Below are 17,931 nucleotides of genomic sequence, written 5' to 3' on the forward strand. Positions count from 1 at the left end.
CTGGGAGTATCACAGTGACATCACATATCTATAGTAATAAAACAGGGACATGACTGGGGAGGTGTGAGGATCTGGGAGTGTCACAGTGACATCACTTATAACGATACTAATAATACAGGGACATGACTGGGGAGGTGAGGGGATCTGGGAGTATCACAGTGACATCACATATCTATAGTAATACATGGACATGACTGGGGAGGTGAGGGGATCTGGGAGTGTCACAGTGACATCACTTATATCGATACTAATAATACAGGGACATGACTGGGGAGGTGAGGGGATCTGGGAGTATCACAGTGACAGCACATATCTATAGTAATAAAACAGGGACATGACTGGGGAGGTGTGAGGATCTGGGAGTATCACAGTGACATCACTTATATCTATAGTAATAAAACAGGGACATGACTGGGAAGGTGAGGGGATCTGGGAGCGATACAGTGACATCACTCATATCTATAGTAATAATACATGGACATGAATGAGGAGGTGAGAGGATCTGGGAGAGTCACAGTGACATCACTTATATCTATAGTAATAATACAGGGACATGACTTGGGAGGTGAGGGAATTTGGGCGTTTCACAGTGACGTCACTTATATATATAGTAATACAGGGACATGACTGGGGAGGTGAGGGAATCTGGGAGTATCACAGTGACATCACTTATATCTATAGTAATAAAACAGGGACATGACTGGGAAGGTGAGGGGACCTGGGAGCGATACAGTGACATCACTTATATCTATAGTAATAATACATGGACATGAATGGGGAGGTGAGAGGATCTGGGAGTGTCACAGTGACATCACATATCTATAGTAATAATACAGGGACATGACTGGGGAGGTGTGAGGATCTGGGAGTATCACAGTGACATCACTTATATATATAGTAATAATACAGGGACATGACTGGGGAGGTGAGGAGATCTGGGAGTGTCACAGTGACATCACTTATATCTATAGTAATAATACAGGGACATGACTGGGGAGGTGTGAGGATCTGGGAGTATCACAGTGACATCACTTATATCTATAGTAATAATACAGGGACATGACTGGGGAGGTGAGGAGATCTGGGAGTGTCACAGTGACATCACTTATATCTATAGTAATAATACAGGGACATGACTGGGGAGGTGAGAGGATCTGGGAGTATCACAGTGACATCACTTATATCTATAGTAATAATACAGGGACATGACTAGGGAGGTGAGGAGATCTGGGAGTGTCACAGTGACATCACTTATATCTATAGTAATAATACAGGGACATGACTGGGGAGGTGTGAGGATCTGGGAGTATCACAGTGACATCACTTATATCTATAGTAATAAAACAGGGACATGACTGGGAAGGTGAGGGGATCTGGGAGCGATACAGTGACATCACTTATATCTATAGTAATAATACATGGACATGAATGAAGAGGTGAGAGGATCTGGGAGTGTCACAGTGACATCACTTATATCTATAATAATAATACAGGGACATGACTTGGGAGGTGAGGGAATCTGGCCGTGTCACAGTGACGTCACTTATATATATAGTAATAATACAGGGACATGACTGGGGAGGTGAGGATATCTGGGAGCGTCACAGTGACATCACTTATATCTATAGTAATAATACAGGGACATGACTCGGGAGGTGAAGGGATCTGGTAGCATCACAGTGACATCACTTATATCTATAGTAATAATACAGGGACATGACTGGGGAGGTGAGAGGATCTGGAAGTATCACAGTGACATCACATATCTATAGTAATAAAACAGGGACATGACTGGGGAGGTGTGAGGATCTGGGAGTATCACAGTGACATCACTTATATCTATAGTAATAAAACAGGGACATGACTGGGAAGGTGAGGGGACCTGGGAGCGATACAGTGACATCACTTATATCTATAGTAATAATACATGGACATGACTGGGGAGGTGAGGGGATCTGGGAGTTTCACAGTGACATCACTTATATCGATACTAATAATACAGGGACATGACTGGGGAGGTGAGGAAATCTAAGAGTATCACAGTGACATCACATATCTATAGTAATAAAACAGGGACATGACTGGGGAGGTGTGAGGATCTGGGAGTATCACAGTGACATCACTTATATCTATAGTAATAAAAAAGGGACATGACTGGGAAGGTGAGGGGATCTGGGAGCGATACAGTGACATCACTTATATTTATAGTAATAATACATGGACATGACTGGGGAGGTGAGGGGATCTGGGAGTGTCACAGTGACATCACTTATATCGATACTAATAATACAGGGACATGACTGGGGAGGTGAGGGGATCTGGGAGTATCACAGTGACATCACATATCTATAGTAATACATGGACATGACGGGAGGTGAGGGGATCTGGGAGTGTCACAGTGACATCACTTATATCGATACTAATAATACAGGGACATGACTGGGGAGGTGAGGGGATCTGGGAGTATCACAGTGACAGCACATATCTATAGTAATAAAACAGGGACATGACTGGGGAGGTGTGAGGATCTGGGAGTATCACAGTGACATCACTTATATCTATAGTAATAAAATAGGGACATGACTGGGAAGGTGTGGGGATCTGGGAGCGATACAGTGACATCACTCATATCTATAGTAATAATACATGGACATGAATGAGGAGGTGAGAGGATCTGGGAGAGTCACAGTGACATCACTTATATCTATAGTAATAATACAGGGACATGACTTGGGAAGTGAGGGAATTTGGGCGTTTCACAGTGACGTCACTTATATATATAGTAATACAGGGACATGACTGGGGAGGTGAGGGAATCTGGGAGTATATATCTATCTATAGTAATAAAACAGGGACATGACTGGGAAGGTGAGGGGACCTGGGAGCGATACAGTCACATCACTTATATCTATAGTAATAATACATGGACATGAATGGGGAGGTGAGAGGATCTGGGAGTGTCACAGTGACATCACATATCTATAGTAATAATACAGGGACATGACTGGGGAGGTGTGAGGATCTGGGAGTATCACAGTGACATCACTTATATCTATAGTAATAATACAGGGACATGACTGGGGAGGTGAGGAGATCTGGGAGTGTCACAGTGACATCACTAATATCTATAGTAATAATACAGGGACATGACTGGGGAGGTGTGAGGATCTGGGAGTATCACAGTGACATCACTTATATCTATAGTAATAATACAGGGACATGACTGGGGAGGTGAGGAGATCTGGGAGTGTCACAGTGACATCACTTATATCTATAGTAATAATACAGGGACATGACTGGGGAGGTGAGAGGATCTGGGAGTATCACAGTGACATCACTTATATCTATAGTAATAATACAGGGACATGACTAGGGAGGTGAGGAGATCTGGGAGTGTCACAGTGACATCACTTATATCTATAGTAATAATACAGGGACATGACTGGGGAGGTGTGAGGATCTGGGAGTATCACAGTGACATCACTTATATCTATAGTAATAAAACAGGGACATGACTGGGAAGGTGAGGGGATCTGGGAGCGATACAGTGACATCACTTATATCTATAGTAATAATACATGGACATGAATGGGGAGGTGAGAGGATCTGGGAGTGTCACAGTGACATCACTTATATCTATAATAATAATACAGGGACATGACTTGGGAGGTGAGGGAATCTGGCCGTGTCACAGTGACGTCACTTATATATATAGTAATAATACAGGGACATGACTGGGGAGGTGAGGATATCTGGGAGCGTCACAGTGACATCACTTATATCTATAGTAATAATACAGGGACATGACTCGGGAGGTGAAGGGATCTGGTAGCATCACAGTGACATCACTTATATCTATAGTAATAATACAAGGACATAACTTGGGAGGTGAGGGGATCTGGTAATGTATGCAATATTCAGTATTTCTCTGACGTCCTAGTGGATGCTGGGAACTCCGTAAGGACCATGGGGAATAGACAGGCTCCGCAGGAGACTGGGCACTCTAAAGAAAGATTTAGGACTATCTGGTGTGCACTGGCTCCTCCCCCCATGACCCTCCTCCAAGCCCCAGTTAGATTTCTGTGCCCGGACGAGCTGGATGCACACTAGGGGCTGAGCTCCTAGAAAGAAAGTATAGTTTAGGTTTTTTATTTTACAGTGAGACCTGCTGGCAACAGGCTCACTGCAGCGAGGGACTAAGGGGAGAAGAAGCGAACCTACCTAACTGGTGGTAGCTTGGGCTTCTTAGGCTACTGGACACCATTAGCTCCAGAGGGATCGAACACAGGACCCGACCTCGTCGTCCGTTCCCGGAGCCGCGCCGCCGTCCCCCTTACAGAGCCAGAAGCAAGAAGGTCCGGAAAATCGTCGGCTGAAGACTTCTGTCTTCCTCCAAGGTAGCGCACAGCACTGCAGCTGTGCGCCATTACTCCTCATGCACACCACACACTTCGGTCACTGATGGGTGCAGGGCGCTGGGGGGGGGCGCCCTGAGCAGCAATAATATACACCTTGGCTGGCAAACTAACACCATATATAGCCCCAGGGGCTATATAGGTGTAAATTAACCCCTGCCAGACGTTTTAACATAGCGGGAGAAAGCCCGCCGAAAAAGGGGCGGAGCCTTCTCCCTCAGCACACTGGCGCCATTTTCCCTCACAGCTCCGCTGGAAGGATCGCTCCCTGGATCTCCCCTGCAGTCCTGCACTACAGAAAGGGTAAAAAAGAAAGGGGGGGCACAATTTAGGCGCAGTATACAATATATATATGCAGCTATAAGGGAAAACACTTTTATAAGGTGATATCCCTGTGATATATAGCGCTCTGGTGTGTGCTGGCATACTCTCCCTCTGTCTCCCCAAAGGGCTTTGTGGGGTCCTGTCCTCTGTCAGAGCATTCCCTGTGTGTGTGCTGTGTGTCGGTACTGCTGTGTCGACATGTATGATGAGGATAATGATGTGGAGGCGGAGCAAATGCCTGTGAATGTGATGTCACCCCCTGCGGGGTCGACACCTGTGTGGATGGACTTATGGAAGGAATTACGTGACAGTGTCAGCTCCTTACATAAAAGGTTTGACGACATAGGACAGCCGGCTACTCAGCTTGTGCCTGTCCAAGCGTCTCAAATGTCATCAGGGGCTGTAAAACGCCCGCTACCTCAGATGACAGATACAGATGTCGACACGGATACCGACTCCAGTGTCGACGACGATGAGACTAGTGTACCCTCCAATAGGTCCACCCGTTACATGATTGAGGCAATGAAAAATGTATTACACATTTCTGATAATACCCCAGGTACCACAAAAAAGGGTATTATGTTTGGTGAGAAAAAACTACCAGTAGTTTTTCCTGCATCTGAGGAATTAAATGAGGTGTGTGAGGAAGCGTGGTCTTCCCCAGATAAGAAATTAATAATTTCTAAACGGTTATTGGCAGCGTACCCTTTCCCGCCAGAGGATAGGTCACGCTGGGAAACACCCCCTAGGGTAGATAAAGCGCTGACACGCTTATCAAAAAAGGTGGCACTACCGTCTCCGGATACGGCCGCCCTAAAGGAACCTGCTGATAGAAAGCAGGAAAATACCCTTAAAGCTATATACACACACACCAGCATTATATTGAGACCCGCTATTGCATCGGCTTGGATGTGCAGTGCTGCAGCTGCGTGGTCAGATTCCCTGTCGGATAACATTGATACCATGGATAGGGACAATATTTTGCTGACGATAGAGCATATAAAAGACACTGTCTTATACATGCGTGATGCACAGAGGGATATTTGCCGGCTGGCATCCAAAATAAGCGCTATGTCCATTGCCGCCAGAAGGGGGTTATGGACTCGGCAATGGTCAGGCGATGCCGACTCGAAGCAGCACATGGAAGTTTTGCCCTATAAAGGGGTGGAACTTTTTGGGGATGGTCTGTCAGACCTCGTTTCCACAGCTACTGCTGGGAAATCGACTTTTTTGCCACAGGCTACCCCACAGCAAAAGAAAGCACCGTATTATCAGGTACAGTCCTTTCGGCCCCAGAAAAATAAGAGGGCTAGAGGCTCATCCTTTCTGCCGAGGGGCAGAGGTAGGGGGAAAAAGCTGCAGCACACAGCTAGTTCCCAAGAGCAGAAGTCCTCCCCTGCGTCCGGTATGTCCACAGCATGACGCTGGGGCTGCTCAGGCGGACCCGGGTACGGTGGGGGCCCATCTCAGGAATTTCAGCACACAGTGGGCTCTCTCACAGGTGGATCCCTGGGTCCTTCAAGTAGTGTCTCAGGGGTACAGGCTGGAATTCGAGACGGCTCCCCCCTGCCGTTTCCTAAAATCTGCCTTACCGGCAACTCCCTCTGCCAGGGAGGCAGTGTTGGTGGCTATTCAAAAACTATATTCACAGCAAGTGATTGTCAAGGTACCCCTCCTTCAACAGGGAAAGGGTTACTATTCCACAATGTTTGTGGTACCGAAACCGGACGGTTCGGTGAGACCCATCTTCAATTTAAAAGCCTTGAACACTTATATCAAAAGGTTCAAGTTCAAGATGGAATCGCTCAGGGCGGTTATTGCGAGCCTGGACGAGGGGGATTACATGGTCTCCCTGGACATCAAGGATGCGTACCTGCATGTCCCTATTTACCCTCCGCACCAGGAGTACCTCAGATTTGTGGTACAGGACTGTCACTATCAGTTCCAGACGCTGCCGTTTGGGTTATCCACGGCACCAAGGGTCTTTACCAAGGTAATGGCCGAAATGATGATACTCCTTCGCAAGAAGGGAGTTTTAATTATCCCATACTTGGACGATCTCCTGATAAAGGCAAGGTCCAAAGAACAGTTGGTAGTGGGGGTAGCACTTTCTCGGGAAGTGCTACAACAGCACGGCTGGATTCTCAATATTCCAAAGTCACAGCTGGTCCCGACGACACGTCTTCTGTTCCTGGGAATGATTCTGGACACAGACCAGAAAAAAGTGTTTCTTCCAGTGGAAAAAGCAGAGGAGTTGTCATCTCTAGTCAGAAACCTCCTAAAACCAGGACAGGTGTCGGTACATCAATGCACACGAGTCCTGGGAAAAATGGTAGCTTCATAAGAAGCAATTCCATTCGGAAGGTTCCACGCAAGGACGTTCCAGTGGGACCTGTTGGACAAATGGTCCGGGTCCCATCTCCAGATGCAACAGCGGATAACCCTGTCGGCAAGAACCAGGGTGTCGCTGCTGTGGTGGCTGCAGAGGGCTCATCTACTAGAGGGCCGCAGATTCGGAATACAGGACTGGGTCCTGGTGACCACGGATGCCTGCCTTCGGGGCTGGGGTGCAGTCACACAGGGAAGAAATTTCCAAGGACTGTGGTCAAATCGGGAGATTTCGCTTCACATAAATATTCTGGAGCTAAGGGCCATTTACAATGCCCTAAGACAAGCAAGGCCCCTGCTTCAGAACCAGCCGGTACTGATCCAATCAGACAACATCACGGCGGTCGCCCATGTAAACAGACAGGGCGGCACAAGAAGCAGGATGGCGATGGCAGAAGCCACAAGGATTCTCCAATGGGCAGAGAAACATGTGTTGGCACTGACAGCAGTGTTCATTCCGGGAGTGGACAACTGGGAAGCAGACTTCCTCAGCAGGCACGACCTCCACCCGGGAGAATGGGGACTTCATCCAGAAGTCTTCCAAATGCTGGTAGACCGTTGGGATAGACCACAGGTGGACATGATGGCGTCCCGCCTCAACAAAAAGTTGAAAAGATATTGCGCCAGGTCAAGGGACCCTCAGGCGATTGCTGTGGACGCTCTAGTGACACCGTGGGTGTACCAGTCGGTTTATGTGTTTCCTCCTCTGCCTCTCATTCCCAAGGTACTGAGAATAATAAGAAAGCGAGGAGTGAAAACTATACTCGTGGTTCCGGATTGGCCAAGAAGAGCTTGGCCTCTGCCGCTCAGACAAGACCTGCTGCAGCAGGGACCCTGTCTGTTCCAAGACTTACCGCGGCTACGTTTGACGGCATGGCGGTTGAACACCGGATCCTAAAGGAAAAGGGCATTCCGGAGGAAGTCATCCCTACCCTGATCAAAGCCAGGAAGGATGTCACCGCAAAACATTATCACCGCATTTGGCGAAAATATGTTGCGTGGAGTGAGGCCAAGAAGGCCCCGACGGAGGAATTTCAGCTGGGTCGATTCCTACATTTCCTGCAAGCAGGAGTGACGTTGGGCCTCAAATTGGGGTCCATTAAGGTCCAGATTTCGGCTCTGTCGATTTTCTTCCCAAAAGAACTGGCTTCTCTGCCTGAAGTTCAGACTTTTGTCAAAGGAGTTCTGCATATTCAGCCTCCTTTTGTGCCCCCAGTGGCACCTTGGGATCTCAATGTGGTTTTGGAATTCCTGAAATCACATTGGTTTGAGCCACTTAAGACTGTGGATTTAAAATATCTCACGTGGAAAGTGGTCATGTTGTTGGCCCTGGCTTCGGCCAGGTGAGTATCAGAATTGGCGGCTTTGTCTTGTAAAAGTCCTTAACTGATTTTCCATATGGATAGGGCAGAGTTGAGGACTCGTCCTCAGTTTCTCCCAAAGGTGGTCTCAGCTTTTCACTTGAACCAACCTATTGTGGTGCCTGCGGCTACTAGGGACTTGAAGGATTCCAAGTTACTGGACGTAGTCAGGGCCCTGAAAATTTATGTTTCCAGGACGACTGGAGTCAGGAAAACTGACTCGCTGTTTATCCTGTATGCACCCAACAAGCTGGGTGCTCCTGCTTCAAAGCAGACTATTGCTCGCTGGATCTGTAGCACGATTCAGCTTGCACATTCTGCGGCTGGACTGCCGCATCCTAAATCAGTGAAAGCCCATTCCACGAGGAAGGTGGGCTCTTCTTGGTCGGCTGCCCGAGGGGTCTCTGCTTTACAACTTTGCAGAGCTGCTACTTGGTCGGGTTCAAACACATTTGCAAAATTCTATAAATTTGATACCCTGGCTGAGGAGGACCTGGAGTTCTCTCATTCGGTGCTGCAGAGTCATCCGCACTCTCCCGCCCGTTTGGGAGCTTTGGTATAATCCCCAAGGTCCTTACGGAGTTCCCAGCATCCACTAGGACGTCAGAGAAAATAAGAATTTACTCACCGGTAATTCTATTTCTCGTAGTCCGTAGTGGATGCTGGGCGCCCATCCCAAGTGCGGATTGTCTGCAATACTTGTAAATAGTTATTGTTACACAAATCGGGTTGTTATTGCGAGCCATCTGTTCAGAGGCTCCTTTTGTTATCATACTGTTAACCGGGGTTCCTATCACGAGTTATACGGTGTGATTGGTGTGGCTGGTATGAGTCTTACCCGGGATTCAAAATCCTTCCTTATTGTGTCAGCTCTTCCGGGCACAGTGTCCTAACTGAGGCTTGGAGGAGGGTCATGGGGGGAGGAGCCAGTGCACACCAGATAGTCCTAAATCTTTCTTTAGAGTGCCCAGTCTCCTGCGGAGCCCGTCTATTCCCCATGGTCCTTACGGAGTTCCCAGCATCCACTACGGACTACGAGAAATAGAATTACCGGTGAGTAAATTCTTATTTTCTCATACGTCCTAGAGGATGCTAGGGACTCCATAAGGACCATGGGGTATAGACGGGATCCGCAGGAGACATGGGCACTTTAAGACTTTAAATGGGTGTGAACTGGCTCCTCCCTCTATGCCCCTCCTCCAGACCAGTTAGATTCTGTGCCCAGAGAGACTGGTCACACTCAGGGGAGCTCTGCTGAGTTTCTCTAAAAAATACTTTATGTTAGGTTTATTATTTTCAGGGAGCACTGCTGGCAACAGGCTCCCTGCTTCGTGAGACTGAGGGAAGAGAAGCAGACCTACTTCTGTGAGTTAAAGGCTCTGCTTCTTAGGCTACTGGACACCATTAGCTCCAGAGGGTCTGATCACTTGGTATAGCCTAGCTGCTCGTTCCCGGAGCCGCGCCGTCGTCCCCCTCACAGAGCCAAAAGAAAGAAGCCGGGTGAGTAACCGAAGCAAAGAAGACTTCAGTTAAGACGGCAGAAGACTTTACTGTCTCGGAGGTACCGCACAGCGCGCCATTGCTCCCACACACAAGCGGCACTACACTGGTGCAGGGCGCAGGGGGGGCGCCCTGGGCCGCATTAAAACCTCTGTTTACACCTGGAAATAAAGGTATACAGTGCATAGGCACTGTATACAGACCCCCGCCAGTATAAAAAAATAGCGGGACATAAGCACGCCATTAAGGGGGCGGGGCTTGGTCCTCTCAGCTCTAATCAGCGCCATTTTCTCTTCACAGCAGCTGCAGAGACGCTGGTCCTGGCCTCCTCACAACTGTCCAAGTAACAGGGTGTAAAATGGGGGGGGGGGGGCACAGCTAATTTGGTGTTGATTTTTATATATATATATATATATATATATATAGTAAAGTGGGTGCCCGGCACTCTGGACTCAGTAAATAGGGTAAATGATAAGCCCTCTGGTGCTGTCAACGTTTCAATTTATTCCAAAATTTTTCTCAAGACATACATAAACATAAATAAACTCTCACCTTATATCCCCACCATTGTGTTCAGTGCGCGTGCCGGAGCGGGGGACCGCCTCCCGGCGAAGTCCGTCGGGCCGGAAGTCTCCCGTCAGCTGTGGCGCGGTAAAAAGACGTCATCGCGTATTGCGCGATGCACGTCCAGTGCTGGGTTGTCATGGCAATGCTACACATAACGACAAAGAGTGTATAAGCTTGGTAATGCTTGCTGTTAAGAGCAAGTACATGTTACGGCTATATTCCTAAGACTGTATTATGCAATCCATTAGTGCCTGATATGAATAAGAATAACTCAGAGATAACGATGTGAGAAGGCTGTGAAAAAATGAATAAAGAAAGGGGAGAGAAGAAAGAAAAAAGAAAAAAGAAAAATGGCCAAAAGGAGGGGAGGGGGGGGGGTGGGGGGGCGGGGGGGAAAGGGGGGGGGGGGGAGAGAAGGGAAAGAAGGGAGAGCGGGAGTGAGAGTTGGAGGAAAAGAGAAAGAGAGAGAGAGAGAGTGAAAAAGAAAGAGCGAGAAAGAAGAAAAGAGAGAGAGGGAGAAAAAGAGAAAGAGAGAGAGGGAGCGAGAAAGAAGAGAGAAAAAAAGAGAGAGAAAAAAAGGGGGAAAGGTCAAAAGAAAAACCAACCAATAAAAACTGATTATGACAAAGATGTATAGACGTGTGTGACAATTAGTTAACATATTAAAGCTAAAGAAAGCAAGATAGAGGTACCATATCATTAAGGCCCCGAGGGGTCACAGTGTCCAGTTTGTGAATCCATCTTGATTCACATCTCAGAAGGGCCTTGCCCCGGTCGCCACCACGAAGCAAGGGTGGTATGTGGTCTATCATTCTGTATCTGATGGTAGCTAAGGTATGTTTGGCTAGTACAAAATGGCGAGCGACCGGCTGGTCACTACTGCCCTTCTGTAGAGCCAGTCTGATGGATGACCTATGGGCAGTCATGCGTTCCTTAAATTTGCGCGTGGTTTTGCCCACATATGACAGACCGCAGGGGCAAAGTATCTGGTATACTGTATGTGTGGTTTCACAAGTCAGATGGTATTTGATCAGAAACTTAGTGCCCAGATGTGGGTGGCAAAATGTGTTTCCTGTGATCATATGGTTACAAGTGACACAGGTGCATTTAAAGCAACCTGTTTTCTGGGGAGGTAGGAAACTACTTAGGGGAGACTTGGTCCTGCTGGAGATGTCTGACTTGACCAAAAGATCCCGTAAATTCCTAGATCTTTTAAAGCACGGCATGAGATCTGTCTGGTTAAGAGGTAAATGTTGATCAGTTTCAATCAGGTGCCAATGTTTTTTGGCGATTTGCATGGTTTTGTCCGAAGAGGTGTTGTAGGAGGTGACCCACGGAAATTTCGTATGGGTTGATGTTCTTTCTTTGGGGCGTAGGAGGGTCTCCCTTTCCATAAGGAGAACTTTTCGTTTGGTCATTTGCATATTCTTTAAGTTGTAACCTCTGTGTGCAAATCGTTCTATTAGTTCATCCATTTGTGTTGATGCTATGTATTTATCACTGTTGATTCTGTGTATTCTCAACATCTGTGAGTACGGGAGGCCAGCCTTAAGGTTTCTCGGATGGCAGCTGTTCCAATGCAGGTATGAATTTCGGTCCGTATCCTTGGTGTAGACCGTGGTGTTAATAAGCGAGTCTACTATGGAGATCCTTACGTCTAGGAAGTCTATGCTGTGTTCATCCATCTTCGCTGTTAATTTGACTGGGCTCTCAGATCTGTTGTGTTCAGTGATAATCGCTTCCAGTGACGCCTTCGGTCCTTTCCAGAATAGTAGAAGGTCGTCTATGAATCTGGAGTAAAATATGATATTCTCAGACACTTTGGGATTTTTAAAGAAAATTTCTTCCTCTATTTGAAGCATATATAGGTTGGCGTAAGTGGGGGCTACTGCCGAGCCCATGGCACAACCTCTTTCCTGGAGATAGTATTTGTTACTGAATAGGAAGAAGTTCCTCGTGAGGATGAGTTCTAACAGATGTATCAGAATGTGAATTTGTTCTGCCCCGAAGGAACTCTCTTTCTGTAATGTTGTTTGAACTGCAGCTAGGCCTGCTTTGTGTGGTATGATTGTGTATAAGCTAGTGACATCCGCAGTCACCAGCCACACATCTTTAGGAAGAGGGCCAATACTGTTTAGTTTGTTTAGCAGCATTGTAGTATCTAGGAGGCTGCGTGGATGCGCAGAGACATGTGGTTGCAGTATGGAGTCTAACAGTACTGCCGTCGGTTGGAACAGGGATCCCCTGGCGGATATGATGGGTCTCCCGGGAGGGGGAGATATCCCTTTGTGTATTTTTGGTACCGTGTATAACACTGGGACCAGTGGGTGCTCTGGTAGTAGTACTTCATATGTCTCCTCTGTAATGATCTTGGCATCTTGCGCTTGCAGAAGTGCCGATCTGAGTTCTTTTTTATACTGCTCAGTGGGATTACATCTCAACTGACTGTACGTTCCTGGTTCTTCTAATTGACGCTTGATTTCTGTTATATAGTCAGGGAGATCTTGCAGTACAATCGCACCCCCTTTATCGGCGGGTCGGATTATTAACTGATCATTCTCCATTAATGATCGTAGGGCTTGCTGCTCAGATTTGGAGAGATTAGAATGTATGGGTGCATCATGATTAATCTGGGCCTTGACCTCCTGATCAATAATTCTCATGTATGTTTTGATACTGGAATTATTTGAAAGAGGTTCAAAGGTGGAAGGGGTCTTAAATTGTAGTAGTTTCTCAGGGATCGTGGTGACCTGGTCCCGAGGTTTACAAGAAAAGAATTCTTGAAGTTTTAATTTACGTTGTAACTGGTGGGTTTCCACCTGCCAGTTGAGCTTGTCAAAGTTCGCAGACGGCACAAAAGACAACCCTTTTGCTAATACACTTGCTTCATTCTCAGTCAATTCAAAACTTGAGAGATTAAAGATTATTTCTTTGTCCCTGTCACGGGTGGTTTTCTTCCACGTGCTGAGGCGTTTGTACTGTCCTCCTCGTCTGGTAGGACCGCCTTTTTTGGGAGTTTGGTGCGAGTTGTCACCCCTAAAGGGATGGAGGGATTTCTAGGGTTTTTGCGTCGAGTGCCTGTGCGTTCTTGTTCGCTGCCTGTGCTGGTGTTTTCTGCAGAGGTATCCGTGTCCAATCTGGTTTGAGGGTACCTCCGTCGTCTGAAAAAAGGTTGCCTCCGTTCATTATTGTGGCCAGATAACCATCGGTATACCTGGTGGTTTTCGTAGTCTTTTTCCACTTTAAGAAATTTTTCCTTTTTAAATTTGATGAGATCCCTTTTGTATGTTGATAGTTGATTGCTTAGTTTGACAAGCCATTCATTCTCAGTGTCCGTCGTGAGTACTGGTAAATGGGATTCTTCCATTTTGTCTATTTTAACTTTGATTTTTTCCACCTCCTTGGTGGATTGTTCAATCACTAGTACCATGAGGTCTAGTGAGCACTTGTTAAGGATGGAAACCCATCTGCGGCAGAATCCAGGATCGAATCTGCCTATTGTAGGGCAATTCCGGACTCTGAATCCTCGGGGGATTTTTTTACATCGGAAGTAATCGCTCAGCGAGATCGCATGATAATTAAAATCGATCTCCTTTTTCTTCAACCGTAATAAATCCCGAAAGATGATATCAGGGGCCAATGCTTCCGTCTGTGTGAAGAGTTGTTCCTTATGTAATATGGCCTCTGTTTCACTTTCAGAGTAACTGAAATATTCTTGTAGCGGTATCAGTAATGTACTCATACGTGAACAACGTCAGCACGGGCACCGGACCAAGCCACTCATCCAACAAAGAGTGCCAGACCACCACATACCTACACAGGAACGGTGTCCCAGCCACACACCGAACCAGGTCACGGCACCTTGCAATTATTTATTCACACTGTTTATGACTCAACTTCTCAACCATTGATGTGATAACTACTCACAACGGAGCAGCACATCTCTGCATTTTTTGATTTTATCCAGTGGTGTGTCAATTGTCATTGCTCACTACGACATTTATCCCACAAGGATTGATCAGTAAGGCCTATTTCTACGCCTCATATCATGGCTGAATCTCAAGTGCCGGATCAAGAACCTTTCAATCCATTACTGATACCGCTACAAGAATATTTCAGTTACTCTGAAAGTGAAACAGAGGCCATATTACATAAGGAACAACTCTTCACACAGACGGAAGCATTGGCCCCTGATATCATCTTTCGGGATTTATTACGGTTGAAGAAAAAGGAGATCGATTTTAATTATCATGCGATCTCGCTGAGCGATTACTTCCGATGTAAAAAAATCCCCCGAGGATTCAGAGTCCGGAATTGCCCTACAATAGGCAGATTCGATCCTGGATTCTGCCGCAGATGGGTTTCCATCCTTAACAAGTGCTCACTAGACCTCATGGTACTAGTGATTGAACAATCCACCAAGGAGGTGGAAAAAATCAAAGTTAAAATAGACAAAATGGAAGAATCCCATTTACCAGTACTCACGACGGACACTGAGAATGAATGGCTTGTCAAACTAAGCAATCAACTATCAACATACAAAAGGGATCTCATCAAATTTAAAAAGGAAAAATTTCTTAAAGTGGAAAAAGACTACGAAAACCACCAGGTATACCGATGGTTATCTGGCCACAATAATGAACGGAGGCAACCTTTTTTCAGACGACGGAGGTACCCTCAAACCAGATTGGACACGGATACCTCTGCAGAAAACACCAGCACAGGCAGCGAACAAGAACGCACAGGCACTCGACGCAAAAACCCTAGAAATCCCTCCATCCCTTTAGGGGTGACAACTCGCACCAAACTCCCAAAAAAGGCGGTCCTACCAGACGAGGAGGACAGTACAAACGCCTCAGCACGTGGAAGAAAACCACCCGTGACAGGGACAAAGAAATAATCTTTAATCTCTCAAGTTTTGAATTGACTGAGAATGAAGCAAGTGTATTAGCAAAAGGGTTGTCTTTTGTGCCGTCTGCGAACTTTGACAAGCTCAACTGGCAGGTGGAAACCCACCAGTTACAACGTAAATGAAAACTTCAAGAATTCTTTTCTTGTAAACCTCGGGACCAGGTCACCACGATCCCTGAGAAACTACTACAATTTAAGACCCCTTCCACCTTTGAACCTCTTTCAAATAATTCCAGTATCAAAACATACATGAGAATTATTGATCAGGAGGTCAAGGCCCAGATTAATCATGATGCACCCATACATTCTAATCTCTCCAAATCTGAGCAGCAAGCCCTACGATCATTAATGGAGAATGATCAGTTAATAATCCGACCCGCCGATAAAGGGGGTGCGATTGTACTGCAAGATCTCCCTGACTATATAACAGAAATCAAGCGTCAATTAGAAGAACCAGGAACGTACAGTCAGTTGAGATGTAATCCCACTGAGCAGTATAAAAAAGAACTCAGATCGGCACTTCTGCAAGCGCAAGATGCCAAGATCATTACAGAGGAGACATATGAAGTACTACTACCAGAGCACCCACTGGTCCCAGTGTTATACACGGTACCAAAAATACACAAAGGGATATCTCCCCCTCCCGGGAGACCCATCATATCCGCCAGGGGATCCCTGTTCCAACCGACGGCAGTACTGTTAGACTCCATACTGCAACCACATGTCTCTGCGCATCCACGCAGCCTCCTAGATACTACAATGCTGCTAAACAAACTAAACAGTATTGGCCCTCTTCCTAAAGATGTGTGGCTGGTGACTGCGGATGTCACTAGCTTATACACAATCATACCACACAAAGCAGGCCTAGCTGCAGTTCAAACAACATTACAGAAAGAGAGTTCCTTCGGGGCAGAACAAATTCACATTCTGATACATCTGTTAGAACTCATCCTCACGAGGAACTTCTTCCTATTCAGTAACAAATACTATCTCCAGGAAAGAGGTTGTGCCATGGGCTCGGCAGTAGCCCCCACTTACGCCAACCTATATATGCTTCAAATAGAGGAAGAAATTTTCTTTAAAAATCCCAAAGTGTCTGAGAATATCATATTTTACTCCAGATTCATAGACGACCTTCTACTATTCTGGAAAGGACCGAAGGCGTCACTGGAAGCGATTATCACTGAACACAACAGATCTGAGAGCCCAGTCAAATTAACAGCGAAGATGGATGAACACAGCATAGACTTCCTAGACGTAAGGATCTCCATAGTAGACTCGCTTATTAACACCACGGTCTACACCAAGGATACGGACCGAAATTCATACCTGCATTGGAACAGCTGCCATCCGAGAAACCTTAAGGCTGGCCTCCCGTACTCACAGATGTTGAGAATACACAGAATCAACAGTGATAAATCCATAGCATCAACACAAATGGATGAACTAATAGAACGATTTGCACACAGAGGTTACAACTTAAAGAATATGCAAATGACCAAACGAAAAGTTCTCCTTATGGAAAGGGAGACCCTCCTACGCCCCAAAGAAAGAACATCAACCCATACGAAATTTCCGTGGGTCACCTCCTACAACACCTCTTCGGACAAAACCATGCAAATCGCCAAAAAACATTGGCACCTGATTGAAACTGATCAACATTTACCTCTTAACCAGACAGATCTCATGCCGTGCTTTAAAAGATCTAGGAATTTACGGGATCTTTTGGTCAAGTCAGACATCTCCAGCAGGACCAAGTCTCCCCTAAGTAGTTTCCTACCTCCCCAGAAAACAGGTTGCTTTAAATGCACCTGTGTCACTTGTAACCATATGATCACAGGAAACACATTTTGCCACCCACATCTGGGCACTAAGTTTCTGATCAAATACCATCTGACTTGTGAAACCACACATACAGTATACCAGATACTTTGCCCCTGCGGTCTGTCATATGTGGGCAAAACCACGCGCAAATTTAAGGAACGCATGACTGCCCATAGGTCATCCATCAGACTGGCTCTACAGAAGGGCAGTAGTGACCAGCCGGTCGCTCGCCATTTTGTACTAGCCAAACATACCTTAGCTACCATCAGATACAGAATGATAGACCACATACCACCCTTGCTTCGTGGTGGCGACCGGGGCAAGGCCATTCTGAGATGTGAATCAAGATGGATTCACAAACTGGACACTGTGACCCCTCGGGGCCTTAATGATATGGTACCTCTATCTTGCTTTCTTTAGCTTTAATATGTTAACTAATTGTCACACACGTCTATACATCTTTGTCATAATCAGTTTTTATTGGTTGGTTTTTCTTTTGACCTTTCCCCCTTTTTTTCTCTCTCTTTTTTTCTCTCTTCTTTCTCGCTCCCTCTCTCTCTTTCTCTTTTTCTCCCTCTCTCTCTTTTCTTCTTTCTCTCTCTTTCTTTTTCACTCTCTCTCTCTCTCTTTCTCTTTTCCTC

General features: G+C 46.3%; 1 protein-coding gene across 2 annotated transcripts in view; it reads left to right on the forward strand.

The window, feature by feature from the left end:
* The window catches only part of LOC135054584 (oocyte zinc finger protein XlCOF7.1-like), a 66,889-nt gene that overhangs the window by 8,512 nt on the left and 40,446 nt on the right, over positions 1-17,931 (forward strand). The gene's annotated exons all lie outside the window — the stretch shown is intronic.

The sequence above is a fragment of the Pseudophryne corroboree genome, chromosome 3 (assembly GCF_028390025.1).
Source record: "Pseudophryne corroboree isolate aPseCor3 chromosome 3, aPseCor3.hap2, whole genome shotgun sequence".
NCBI classification, from domain to species: Eukaryota; Metazoa; Chordata; class Amphibia; order Anura; family Myobatrachidae; genus Pseudophryne; species Pseudophryne corroboree.